At 45.7% G+C, this 14,397-nt stretch overlaps 1 long non-coding RNA gene across 1 annotated transcript in view; it reads left to right on the forward strand.

The window, feature by feature from the left end:
* The window catches only part of LOC122911218, a 136,967-nt gene that overhangs the window by 39,054 nt on the left and 83,516 nt on the right, over positions 1 to 14,397 (forward strand). The window contains exon 5 of the long non-coding RNA XR_006385445.1: positions 3,646 to 3,763. This is a non-coding gene — a long non-coding RNA (uncharacterized LOC122911218). The remainder of the gene's footprint in view (positions 1 to 3,645; positions 3,764 to 14,397) is intronic.

Genomic DNA, 14,397 nt, shown 5'->3' on the forward strand with positions numbered 1-14,397 from the left:
TCCAGCTCTTCTTTATGAGACCAGTGTACACATTCCCCGACTGCTATAAATGTTGGCTGCTAACGGTTCATGGCTGACCACCTTCTCAGCACCAGGAGGAATCATTCCCTCCATTCTGGGGACAGCTCAGTGCCAAAAATGAGGGGAAAAGGAAGAACAAGACTGACTTTGTCTCAAGGTGGAGACTACTCTCAGATAAAACATCTGTTATGCTCCTGTCTGTTTATTCTTCTCTGATGAGTCAGACGAAGGCTAGACTTTATCTGAGATCATACCCTTGTTCAACACTTTCTCCCTTTCCATCTTGTTTCACTGGCGGTAGGGGTTTGTCTCAGAGAGTACTCCCTCAGTCACATGCTTCTGAATCCCTGCCTCAGGCTCTGCTTCCAGAGAACCTGACCTGTACACACATACGCACACACGCCCACATACATACGTGCATATGCACATACAACATCTTTATTTTGCAGATAACAAAATTGAGGCTGCTGAAGTTAAAAAAGAAAAGGAAAAAAGCCTTGGCCAAGTTCACGTGAAATGCATTAATGTCAAAACAACGACTAGAAACCTTTTATCCAGAACGCAGATCTTGCCTTTGTTCCAAACTAGATTGGCTGTAGCATATTATAGTCCTTCATTAATTCATGAGTTTTTTGGGAATTGATTATATATGGAGGAACCTGTAATTTCCTTTTGTCGATCCTGCAAGTTTTGTTCTAAGTAATCTCATCCCAGTTGATTTCAGCGAGGAAGGGGAATATGGGTAACTTAACTAGAAGCCGGGTCACAGTTTTCAACAGGCTTTGCTGTGCAGAGTGAGGTGGGAAATGTGTGGCACGGAGATGCTATCTCTCTCTGGGGTCAAACATCTCTCAACCCGCAACGCATGGAAATTGTGGAATGGGGCTGTCGGAAATTTTACACATTCATAAATATTGATAGGCTGACAAAGAATTTTAATTTTGAGATGTCTGACTCTGATTATTTCTGAAACATAAACACCTTTTAATTCTCCCCCTAGGCCAAAGATCAAGCTTTGGCTGTCGTCTTTTAGATAAGGCATCTGACTGTTCGATGTAATCCAGATTTGTACACATTTCTGCCCAGGGAAGCTAACCATTCAGCTGTCAAAGGAATGAGAAAGCTGGCTCTTGCCTGGGACCTCCTTGTTTATTTTGCCCAGGAATCTCCTACCTTGGGTGGGGGTAGGTAGGGTTCTCTTGAGTAACCCTTTCCTTTCTGTTTTCAGATAAATTCTGATTTTCATTTTTTCTAAAAGATTTCATTCATTTATCTGAGAGAGAGGGAGTACACAAGCCGGGGGAGGGGCCGAGGGAGAGGGAGAAGAGGACTCCCCTCCAAGCAGGGAGCCCTCGCACACGGGGCTTGACGCCAGGCTGGGGAGATCATGACCTGAGCCAAAGGGGGCTGTTGAACTGACTGACCCACCTGGGAGCCCCATCATTTTAGTTGTTTTTAATGAATAAACAATTACTGTAGTATGGTAAGAACACTTCACACATAAGATACGGGCAGATTTTTTTTTTTATCACTGACCAAACAAAACAGGGTTTGTAACTACAGACGCCATGTTGGGTAGTAGGTCTCTAGAACTTGTTCATCTCACATTGCTGATGAACTCTGAACACCATTGCACTCTTTGCTTCTGTGAGTTCGGCTGTTTTCAGAGACCTCATGTAAGTGGACTCAAAAATATTATAAAAACAAACAAAAGCTGTGCTGGCGAGGGTGTGGAGGTATCAGAGCCTGCGTGCACTGTGGATGGGAACACAAGATGGTGCCAGGTCACGGAAAATGGCATGGCGCTTCCTCACAAAATCTTAGAGGACTTTGCTTTTCAAATGCAACATTTGAGCAACTTTTCACTGCATTTGGATTGGGATCCAAACTAATAGCCATGGTCAATGCCATCCTACCGTAGCCTCATCTCTCCCTCCTTCTCTCATCTCTCAGTCTCCTTGTTCACGGCTCCAGCCACAGTGGTCTTCGTTCCATTAACACCCTGTCGGTCTCCCGTGTGAGGTCTTTGCTCATGGTGTCCCACCCTCCTGGGGGCGCCCCACCCCCACACATGCTCTCTCTCTTGTTAGCTCATCCCCTCACAGAAGCCTTTCCTGACATCACTGTTAATTCATGGAAGAGCCCTCTACTTCATATTGTCCTTCAGGAGTTTTATCAGAACGTGCAAATACTCATCTGCTTCTTTAGTTGTTCAAAGTAAGGATCTCACCAGTCTTGGTTACATCCTCTGTTCGCTTTCCTGCTCACCTTTGGGTTATTTGAACATTTAAAAAATTGTCGATTTTTTTAAACTCTCTTTTTAAATCTTTTATCTATCCTGTCTTCATAAGGTTTTTAAGTTGTTGCTTTAGGGAATATCTAGCTAGCTAGCATAGCTTTCCACTATCTACTGAAAATCAGAAGCTTACCATTTCCAGTGGAATGTAAACACCTTTCCACCATTTGCATCATATACACGTGGACATTATACTGTATGCAGCTCTGTGCTCCCCCCAGTTTATGTCATAATGGTCTCCTATGGCACACCTCCGTGTATTGAAAACACCAGTAGACAATGTTTCAATTTTCTTTTCTTTTTTTTTTTTTAGATTTTATTTATTTATTTATCAGAGAGAGAGGGCGAGAGAGCGAGCACAGGCAGACAGAGTGGCAGGCAGAGGCAGAGGGAGAAGCAGGCTCCCTGCAGAGCAAAGAGCCCGATGCGGGACTCGATCCCAGGACACCGGGACCATGACCTGAGCCAAAGGCAGCTGCTCAACCAACTGAGCCACCCAGGCATCCCGACAATGTTTTAATTTTCTATAATTAATTAATTAATTAAAGGATTAATTAATTAATCTTTTCTTTAATTTTCAAGTGTATTTTAAGGGATTCAAGAAGGGTCTATTAGGTTTTTCTTTGCTTTGCTTGTTCCTCATTATTGTTATTCCAGATTTCTATCTGGTATTGTTTCTCTTCCAGAAGAATTCCTTCCTTTCTTTTTTCAAATAACATTTTTAAAAAAACATTTTATTTTTTATTTGAGAGAGAGAGAGCGCGCGTGTGAGTGCATGGGGCAGAGGGAGGGAGCAGGGGCAGAGCAGGGAGCCTGATGTGGGACTTGATCCTGAAACTCCAGGATCATGACCTGCACTGAAGGCAGTAGCTTAACCAATTGAGCCACCCCGGCACCCCCAGAAGAATTTCTTCTAGCAATTTTGTTAGAGCAGGTCTGTTCTAAATGGTTTCATTTAGTTTTGCTTTTTTTTTGTCTGAGAATGTCTTTATATCACTTTCATTTCTGAAAAGTATTTTTGCTTAATAGAGAATTTGCATCGATGGTTAATTTATTTCAAACCCTTAAAAATATTGTGCCACTTCCTTATGGTCCCATAGTCTCTAATGAGAAATCTGTAGTCATTTCAGTTGTCAGCCTTTTTTAGGTAATGATTTTATTCTTTGTCTCTACTTGTTAACATTTTGGAGTTTCCTCAGGTATGTCTTTCACCAAATTTGGGAAGTTTTCAACCATTATTCTTTCAAAAATTTTCAGTACTATACTCTTTCTCGTCTTTCTGCAACTCTGGTCAAATGAATATGAAAATTTTTATCGTTATCACATAGGTCCCTGAGGCTCTGTTCCATCTTTATCTCCAAGTTCAGATTGGATAATTTCCATCAATCCACCTTCAAGTTCGTGGACTCTCTTCTGTCGTCTTCATTCTGCCACTAAGTTCACACAGTAAGTTTTTATTTTGGTTGTGTTTTTCAGTTCTAAAATTATTTGATTCTTTATATCTTCTATTTCTTTGCTGAGAAATCCTGTATTCCTTGGACTCCAAAGTGTTTAAAGGTATTTGCTCAAGTATTTTATACCGGCTTTTAAAAGGTCTCTTCCAGATAATCTTGACATTTGTATCACCACTGTGTTGGGGTCTGGCAGTTAATTGTCTTTGCTCATTTGCGTTTATTTTTTCCCTCATCTCCATATGCTGAGTAATTTTGAATTGTATCCCGAAACTTTTTAGTGTTATATTAAGAGACTCTGCGTATTTCTAAAGTCCTTGGAGAATGCGGATGTTTTATTATGTTTTTAGCTGCTGACCTGTTTGTGGTCACACCCCCAGTGCTGTGGGCTGTGATTCTAAGGTTCTCCAGTGTCCAAAGCTCTCCAGTGTTACGTGGATCTGTCCTGCATGTGCTCCACCTAGTGGCGGGTCTGGTCCTGGAAGGTGGTTTGTTCGTGGATGGATGTGTTTGCTGTGGTGAATGGGATCAGATCCAAGCTTGCACTGTAACAGGGGTGAGCCCAGTGTTCATATACACATTTATGGGTCTGTTTTCTGGATTTCCTCCCTCCTTATGTTCTGTACAATGTTTTTGGGTTCCCTGAGGGCGCCTCTTTTTGGTCCTCTGAGTAGAAAAGGGGATTAGTGACTTCGGTTGGCTGTGTCTGGACCAGGGTGGGAGGACAGAGAGAGAAAAATGAAGTTCACCCCCCACCCTCTTGGGATTGCATCTCCACCAAATTGACAGAGACATGGCTTTCCCCCAGTCTTGACTCCATGGGCTGCTGTGACTGCCCCCTTCCACCACCCTTACAAAATTGATGGGGGGTGGGTGTGAGAAAACAGAGAAATGAAGGAGGAAACAAAATGGGACTCTTTTGGAGAGTACTCTCTTTTGGAGTTAGAAGTTTCGTGTTGAGGCCCTCGGGATGGAAGGAGGTGGCTTCTCTTGCAGGTTCTTCTGTTCAGCCCTGGTATTGACCGCTGGGTCTAGAACGTTGAGTTCAAGCCAAGGTAGGCTGGAGGAAGAAAACATGGAAAACGCAGCCCTGGTTCCGTGATATCTCAGAGTTGGTTCTTCTTCCCCAGTCTGCATGCCACTGTTTACTTCTCTGAGTCCTCAAATTGCTGCTTCTTGAATTCTGTCTGTGTTTTATAGCTATATGAAGTGGGGGAGACAGGGTGGGGAGTATATTTCTTCCCCGTTACCTGGAACCAGAACTCCTTAGTAATTAATTTAGGCAGCATACATAACCTAGTATTATTACTACTCATCAATCCAAACAGCAGCCCGATTTTGTCCTTGGGGAGCAGGAGGAAAGAGTATACCAGAAGACCTGCTGTACTTGGAAGCGTGAGACTTAAGTTCTAACCCCAGAGCTGTTGTGGGCCAGTCATGTAATCCTAGACAAGTGGCCATCTCTGGATCATTATGTTGACTATGAACATTGTACTGTTCTCTTCCCAACTTGCCCCCCAACCCAGGGTCATTGTGATGGTCAGATAAGAGAATGGAGGTGATCATACTTGGAAGTACAAAGTGGTAGCAGAGAGAATGGAGTTTCCTCCTGTGACCCACGGAAAGGGATGAGGGCAGTATTCTTGGACCAGGGCGGAAGCTGGCACCCCTGCAGAGATGGGGGGCTCCAGCAGTGGGTCCGTGCTATTGACCTGCCTCCCTAGGACACTGTCTTCCACTCGTGTACTCTCTGTAACATCATTCCCAGGATTTGAACTTCTGTTCTCACTCAGATTTCTGGGCAGCATAAACAGCACTGCTGGTGATCAAAATAGACCAGAATTCAGAGATGGTGGAGAGTATAATATAATGAGGGTGTGGTAATTGTATCCAAGTGGCATACTTCTGAGTGGATCAGCACTGGTTAGTCTTAGATGATATACAAACCTCTAAGAGCTTAGGATTATTAAGAACATGACTAGCTTTCCTAATTTTCGATGTATATTATTGGGACTATCTCCAAAGTATCCTTTGAATTACTAATACTAAATGGAAATCAACCATAATAAAAAACAATTAGGGAGTAACTATATCAAGTTTGGTATATACACTCATAGAAGGTAATATTATGAACTCTTAATTAAAATCATCAGCTCCCATTGAATTTTTGCGAACACAGATCTACCTGTCAGTTCTTCTCCTAGGTCACACAACCTTCCTTTCCATCACCACAGAATGTGGTGTTTGATGGTGCTGACCTCGAAGAACTGTTAAAAAGCAATGTAGAAGAAAACAATTCTGTTTTCAGAAAAAGTCTGCCACTAATTTTTCCCTATTCATATATGACATCAGTAAGGAAAATAAATTTGCCCCATGCCCATTGTGCAGCATTCCAAAGCTTGGACTCAACCATGATCTTGGCTCTTTCTTTGACTGCTCTGCTATTTGTTTAACACTTAACTATGGATGAAATGCTTACTTACTTCAGAACCTATTTCCTATCTTTGACACATTCTTCCTTTTTTCTCAGGAGTCCAGGCTAGGGAAATAGCCATAACTGAACGTAGTCAATAATGATGATGATGATGATAATAATAATAGCCATAACTGAACATAGTCAATAATAACAACAACAACATTAATAATGAACAACCACTGCTCTTTGTATAGTAAACACTGTGCTAAATGCCCTTTGGCGGGTATGGCTGGTATCAAGTGTGGACACAGTCATGGACAAAACCGTTCCAGTTGTTACGTAGAATGGAGAATGGCAACTCTTCCTCCAATGCCATCACACAGCGACCTCTTCTAGAAGCACACAGTTCAGCAGCACTTGGAGCTCGTGGCAGAAGGCAGCATTTCATTTTCATTGCTGACTGAAGTTTTTAGTGAACATTAAAGATTAATGATGCCAGTGTCTTAAAGTCAATAAGAAGAAAAGGCCAGGACTCTGAAACATTTGTAAACAGTATAAGGCTTTGTACTGTGCAAATGGCCACAGACAGGGAAAGCTAATACCAAGCGGTAAAAAGCAGGGGGTAACCTTTCTTGGCGTGTCTGGTGCTGAGCTCCCAGTGTTTGATGGATGACTACCTCGTGCCAGGAGGTCACCGGGGATTGGCGGGGGCTTTCATGTGGTCGGGCAGCTGCAGGCAATCTGTGTGTACGGATTACCCAGCGGAGGGAAACTTCGATGTGTGCAGGCAGCACCACGTTCAGAGGGGGCAGTCAGAAAAGAGAGAAACGTCGAGAACCAGTGTACATCCTGGGTGAAGTCTTTGTGGGATTTTCGACTTGATGGAATCAGCTCCTTGGCTTTTGATGTCTGCTCGAGGTGAGATCATTCTGTGTCTGGTCTGATACTTACGTGAGGGGTGTGAAGTTTCACTGTACGTTATTCCTGTCATCGTCATAAGTCATCTGAGGTGGGCCCTTTTGCTGCCTCCTCCCTTTACAAAGAGGCTTGGAGAAGCCCAGTGGTTTGTCCAGGGTGGCAGAGCTGGTCGAGTGGCCGAGCTGGGACTTGAACTAAGTCCTGCCTGATTCCAAAGCTTGCACTGTCATGTAGCTGAAAGTGAGTCCTGGCTTTAGATGAATATAAAGCGTACTGCTTTCTCATATAGGACTATTGCCTTTTTTGGGGGGTGGGGGAGGCCATCGGTGTAGGGCAGGGTGTGTCTCTTGACTCTGAAATCCGAAAAGGGCCACATATTAACCTCTATTTCCCTTCCGCTTTTGGCTTAGTACCCCCAGTTGGATCAGAAATCCATGGAATGAGTTTCCCTTCATTGTTTTTGAGAAGGAAATGCCTGCTGAACTTTGACAACAGTGTTCACGGTTGCCAGAGACCCTCAATTTATTATTCCTCTCTCAGGAGTCCTATGTAAGTTTCCTTTGAAAAGCGTCTCCTCATCAATATTAATAATCCCTTGACACCGTGCTCATTTGTGTTGGTCAGCACGCCTTTGTGCATATGAGCTAATTCCACCCTGAAATTTTTATGGGAAGCTGTCTACACATTAAGCACCATGTTGAGTGTAGGGAATATCAAAAGAGTTGTCTCCCCTAACTTGATTTTCTGCAGTAGACCAAATACTGTCTGCATTTCACGTGCAATTCTGTGCCTCTGCATAACGTGCTGTCCCCATCCTTCATGACCTCCAAGTCCTCTCTTCTCCTCTGTCAAGGTGCTCAAGGTGACAGTCCCTGAAACACAACTTGCTCATTTTTATCTCTAAACTTTGGCTAATGTTCCATCTTGTCTTGATCTACTTTGCTGCCCCTTCTATATTTCCTCAAATCCAAGGTCCCATATCCTCTCCTCGATGGCACTTCCTTGCGAACCGGATGACCTTGTCCTCTTCTGTACCGCATTGTCCGTGTTGCCACCATCTTCTGCTTGGTACTTGGAGGATGGGCCTTTTGGATGCTAACATGCTTCTCCTCCTGTCTCTGCAGTTGGTTTCACGGCATATCAATGATAAGGGAAGGGAAAGACCATTGATAGGTACTGTAAATAAATACATTAAAATTTTATTCAACATGTACAGTATTTGCTGGAAGGAACACTTGGAATAATGCAGAGAGAGACCTGTGCCAGATTTAACACCAAAATATGTATTGTTTAGCCAGAAAAATGTTGCTGCATTCATGAAAGAATTTTAAAACCTCAATTGCCAATATCTAAATATTGGGAGATTTGACACAGCAGACTGGACCTCTGGCTTCACTTGAAAAATCAGAAGTTCTGACAACACTCGGCTTATTTTTTGGGTCATGACCATCAGCTGAGGTTGAGAAGCGAGGGCCCCCTCATACTCCCCGATCCCCCGCAGCCACCACTGTGGCCTGTCCGTCACCTGGATACAGAGGTTGATGAACGTGAGTTTGACATTCACCGTCTGGGCGTCCCGATGACTTCTTCCACTGTTCAAATGAAGTGAAGTATTTCTTGTTAACTCTGACTCTGCCTAAAGGGGAAGAAAAAGCCTGAAAGGGCTGTGTGTTTCAAGAAAAATGAGAGGGAGCAATATTATTATTATCATCATTATTATTTTGGCAGAGTGCAGAATAGGGCTGTGGGTTTCACAGACAAAGGGTGTTTATGTAGAAACAGAAACAAAACAAACCCAAGTTGCTGTCAGGGAATAAAGCTGTCTCACTCCACTCTCTGCCAGCTGGCCCTGGAAGGTTCTTGTGGGGGAGGAGGAAAGGCCTGAGGGTGGGCGGGGCCCGGCTCCTGGCCTGGCCAGGTTACTGGGGTGTGACCTTGAGTCGGTTGTGTCTGAGCGACTCTTCCTCTCCATGCAGCTGGAATGATGTCTGCAGAGGGGTGTGTAGAGACCCGCAGTGCAGTGTGTGAGGACACATTTGTGTCTGTTCTGGGCAGCCTTCTGCTACAACAGTGTGTCAGCTGTCCCTGCCTGGGGCTTAAGGAATGCCCACTGAAGGGGTGAATGCCCCCTACGAAGCACCTGGCACCAGACTTGGCTCGCAGAAGGCCATTAGCGCATGTTAACCTGTTCCGAAGGAATGAATCATGCTTGCCAAGAAAGGCAAGGACTGGTCTCTTTCTTCCTAGTACCTCGGTCTGCCTCATGGCCAACAAGGAATACTGATCGGTGGGATGAATAGAAGATGTCTAGGAGTCGGTCATTCGGCAGTCCTAGGGAGCGTGGCAGCAGCTACACTGGTCTGCCATTTTGATTTGGCTCCTTTTTTCTCCCTGGGATGAGAGGACTGGTCTGATGTGCCATGTGGTATATAGGTCTACTTTATTTCCCTTTTTATGGTTCTAGGAGATGGTTAATGGAGGGTGGTTTCTTCTCAAGAATGTTTATGTCCCTGGATGAAGGTCCTTCTCATATTCCCAGCTGGCCTTCGCCTCCCCCTACACCTTAGGGGTAACTTCCCCGCAGGCAGCGGTGCTTTAGGTGACGCGGTAGCTGTCACAGGCATCTCTAGTGATGGAGGTCCCCAGTAGGCAGGTCAAGCACAGAGTCACGGGGTGTATTATTAAATCCAAGCACCAGTCTTCTTTAGTGCTGGGGAGCTGGACTCGAGCAACAAGTCCAGGCCACCCTTTGCCCTCTTGGCTTTTCTTGGGGTGTCTTTTCTTACTTGACATTAATAAGTGGCCTTTAAAATAAAGGTTTCGTTACCATGTTTGTGAAAGGGAGAAGAGTGAGTTAAGGTCTGCCTCAATGGTTCATGCTTCTCATACTAAGCATGTATTAACTTCTGTAACTGTCTGAGGCTTGTTATTAACCTTTCCAATGCTCTCAAGTTCTTCATGCACTTTGACTTTGATCTTTGGAGTTTGAGGCCCAATGGAGGCCACTGGGATGAGGCCTGTGGGGTGCCAGGCTTTGTGTTGGGAACGCTAGCAAATGATGACTTGCTGATTCATGCAAGTTACATAGTTCCTTGCTTATAATGGCTCCTGACAACTTCTCCAAAACAACTTTGGGTTCTCCTTTGTGCTTCGGTTGCTAGTCAGTTTTTTAATCTCCCAGGAAAACATATTGCAGACTCTCAGGGACTGTGATGATGGGCTCGCTGGAACATTTAGTCTCTTAAAGATGAGTAGTTGTTCTTTTGTTTTATATAGTCCTTCTCGAGGTAGGTGGTAATGGTCGTGGTGGTGGTTTGTGCTGGTTCTGTGGTCAGGATATCTGTGAGGCATTAGCTGACTGTTTGCCATGAGTTTTGTACCATGCAAGTCTTCCTGGGGGCAGGGAGAAAATGGTGATGTGGGCACATAGTAGGTTGTCAATAAAAATGTGTTAAATTAAGTCTTTAGTTTCTGTTCTTTGATAGATATTTTAAAATAATATGCTTTATAAAAGTTGTGACGACAATGTATGTTCCTCATGGATCATCAGGCATATATAAGAATGTAATCACTTACTCAATCAACAACTATGAGTTGAACACTTACTACTTTCCAGGCTGTGTGCCAGGCACCAGGGATCTAACACTGAATAATAAACATAGTCTCTTGTGGTGTTTACATCCTTCTGGGGAGAAACACAAAATAATCCTAAGTAAAAATTTTATCCTTTTGTCCCCTTGTCTTAGCCTAAGGGCCACCAAAGAAAAACAGAACAAAAGCAAGTGGTCGAGATAGACCACGACGTACCCCCCACACCCCCTCAAGTAACTGCTGCTGGTACGTTGTGCACTTCCATTTGGCGATCTGTCTTGCATTTTGTGTGAGGGAACATATACCAACATCTGGATTCCATTTTATTTCATTTTATTTCAATTAATGACCCATGTTATGTTGTCGAACAAGGTAGATGTGCGAGCGCCAACCCGTGTCTTCATGCTTTCCGAGATTACAGGAGGCAGCGTTTCCAGCGAGGCACCTTTGGCCCCCTCGACTCCCCCTCATTCCTCGAGCCCGCTATCCCAGAAGAAAGCCTGGCCTGGGCCCAGCGCACCTGGGACAGGCAACCTGGGGCAGCAGGGGCTGAGCCCGGCCACGCAAATGTGCCCTCCCCCACTGTCCTGATCTCCAGATCGAGGGCCTGCCATGGCTGTTTTCAGCTGAAATAGCATGAAAAATGAGTTCTTGTGGTGTTTTCAATATAAATAGTGGGGATGCCACAGGAATTTGAGCACTCAAGGGATGTGCTTTCTTACAGGGCTTCGTACGTCCTGAGAAGACCCTGGAGTCTCGCCTCAGCACGGGCGCTGCCGCCTCAGAGGAGGGAGCGTCTGGCATTGTCCCCAGGCTGGGAGTGTCCCCCCCGGGGGGGGGGGGGAGGGATCCGTCCAGTGCCGCCAGCCCAGAGCGCTTGGGGCTGCCCAGGCTGAGACTGTGAGCTCTGGAACAGCAGGCAGGAGACGTTCTCCGTAAAGAGCCAGACAGTAACTACTTGACATATTGCGGACTTTATGGTCGCTGTCCTACTACTGAGCTCTGCTGTATTAGCATGGAGGCAGCCACAGAGGGTATGCAAGCGAATGGGCATTTCGCTTTGTGTTCCAGTAAGCTTCGTTTATTAAAAAAAAACTGGGCAACATGCCAGGTTGAGCCTGTGTGCCTGTTGGCTATCACCTCCCCTGAGCGAAAGAGCCTGGGATACCCCCGGGCTTCCTGCTGGGATGGTAGGTGCCTGTTCCAACTTTCGCAAGGGTTCAGTGGGGTCAGTAAGAGCGCTCCCATGTGGTTCCACGGGTCTCCGCAGAACAGAGTAAGAAATGCTCCCTCCAGATCCAGTCTTCCCCTTGCTGCGTCCCATCTCTCTCTCTCTGGGGGTCTCTGGCCTCTGGGTACATTACTTCTTCCAGTTGCTAGAACTTTGACTCATTCTCCTCTTCCAGATGCAAGTCTTCTCACTCCTACACATGGAAGTCTTACTAAGAGTAAAGGCCAGCCGGTCCCTGCGCTTTTCCCTGATTTCTTTCCTGCAGGTTGTTATTCACTCACATCTGTGTCTTCCCTTTCCCAGCCCTGGATGCGTGCTTCTGAATGGCCCTGTTTCTTGTTCCTGCTGAGCTGTTCAGTCATCAGACGCAGGATGTAAACTGTCCATTTCCATCCAACTCAAGGCACTGTCAGCACACATCTTAATTGGCATCTTAAAGACCAAAGGCCCTTTGAGGTTGGTCTATCCTGGTACCCCAGAGCCTTGCATCTGGCTTGGCATGAAACACATCCTCAACAATGTGTTTTATAACGAGAGGAAGGCATTTTAATCCTTTTTCTTACGTGACTTTCCAGTCCTCACTGTTTTTGTCTCGCCGCCTTGCATACAGTAGGCATCAAATTAATATATGGTGGTCAAGTTCTACCTCCATCTCATTTACTCAGTCTGTAGTAGCGTTTCTTTGCTTGCAGAACCTGGTTGCCAACCGAGATCTTTACCTTTCACTGTGATGCTGATGGAAGGGCTGGACTTCCGGTTCAGAAGGGCATTCTACCCTGCGATGGCAGGACATGGGGGGTGGGGTGCGTGGAGGGTGTGGACGGTGGCAAGGAGTCCAGAGTTCCCTCTGGGTGGCCCATGAAGCCAGACGGGCTGACGGTCCCTCCCACCAGTGCAGTCTAAATTATTTACATTCCCCAGGCAGGACACCAGACTTCTACGATCAGACTTGACTGCTCTGTTTCCCCTCCGGCTGACCTGAGGGCTTTTATGGATTTCAGAAAAGGGCATCATGCTTGGAGTCAGTGCGCCTTGGGTTTGAACCCAAGTTTTGTGGTTTTGTACGATTACTTTATCAACGTCTGGGATCTCAGTCTCCCCTTCTGTGATATGGGAGGAATAAAAATACCTGTGTTATATAGGTCTGTTGTTGAAGAAACAGCCCACCAGCCAAAAAAGCGCACAAATAGAAGTGGGTTACCACATGTAAAATGCAGTGGCTGCATACACTAGGAGATCAATAAATGCTTGCCATTTTCCCTTTTTCTTTGTTTTGTTCACTAGGGTTTTCGATTCCTCCTAATCCTGTCCCTGGGAACATGCTTTGGGAGACACTGGCCTTATAGCAGAAGAAATAAAAGTTGGATGAGCCTCCAGCCCAGGCCTTCTCAACCTTGGCACTGTCCACATTGGATCCAATTCATTCGTTATTGTGGGGGCTGCCCTGTATGTTGCAGGATATTTAGCAGCTCCCCTGGCCTGACCCAGCAGATGGCTGTCGCATCTGCCTCCAACGCCCCGCCTCCACTGGTAACAACAAAATCTTGTGCAGACATTGTCAGGGGTTCCCTGAGGGTAGAGCTGTCCCCCTTTGAGAACTACTGGACTAATGAACCAAAGGTCCCTAGCCAGGTATAAGGGACAGAGGAGCCTTTAAAGGGAAGGGCTCCCTTAGAAGGTGAGCTCCTTGCTCCTTCTCAAGAGAGATGTTCTCTGTGGGGTCCAAGTGCTAACGGGAGCAGAGGGGCAGAGAGAAACAGGATCTTCGACTCAGGTCTACACAGCCAACAGGTGCTGTTTCCGGTCCCCCTGAGGACAGTTACCACCTACCTAACCAGGAGCCTAGGCGCAGTGACTGGGCATTAGTGCCCCCCACCATGCACCTCAGTGGTGTCCTGCTTGTGCTTTTGTCCCCACCAATCCATTCTCCACACAGCGGCCTTAGTGATGATTGTAGGAGGAGGGTCTGATTATGTTTGTCCTTCAAAAGCTTCCAAGGACTACCTGGCTAGAAATAAAATTCAAAATTCTGCCTCAGGCCCTTGAGGCCTTGTGCGATCTCTGCTCCCTCTCCAACTTTGCCTCCTTCATGCTCTGCCCTGGGTTTCCACAGCCAGATCATAGGGCTTCTTTCTCTCCCATGATCCACCAAGCTCCTTTCTGCCTCAGGGACTTTGCACTCACTGTCCTCTCTGTCTGGCTCCCCCCCCCACACACACACACGAACCCTTCCTACGCTCAGCTCTCAGCTTAAATGTCTGTTCTTCAGGAAGAATATTCTATCCCAAACTCCCTTATCCCCAATAGACATAGCTCCCTGTGTTTTTTTCTTTTATAGCACTTACGTGTTGGAATTATTTGGTTTGCCTAAGTTTCTCTTTCTTTCACAGGACAGACAAGTTCTGGGGCTTCATGATGCTCCCAGTTTCATTGATTTCTGAATCCCTCACACTTACCCCAGTGCCTAACACGA

This window comes from Neovison vison, chromosome 7 (assembly GCF_020171115.1).
Source record: "Neovison vison isolate M4711 chromosome 7, ASM_NN_V1, whole genome shotgun sequence".
NCBI lineage: Eukaryota > Metazoa > Chordata > Mammalia > Carnivora > Mustelidae > Neogale > Neogale vison.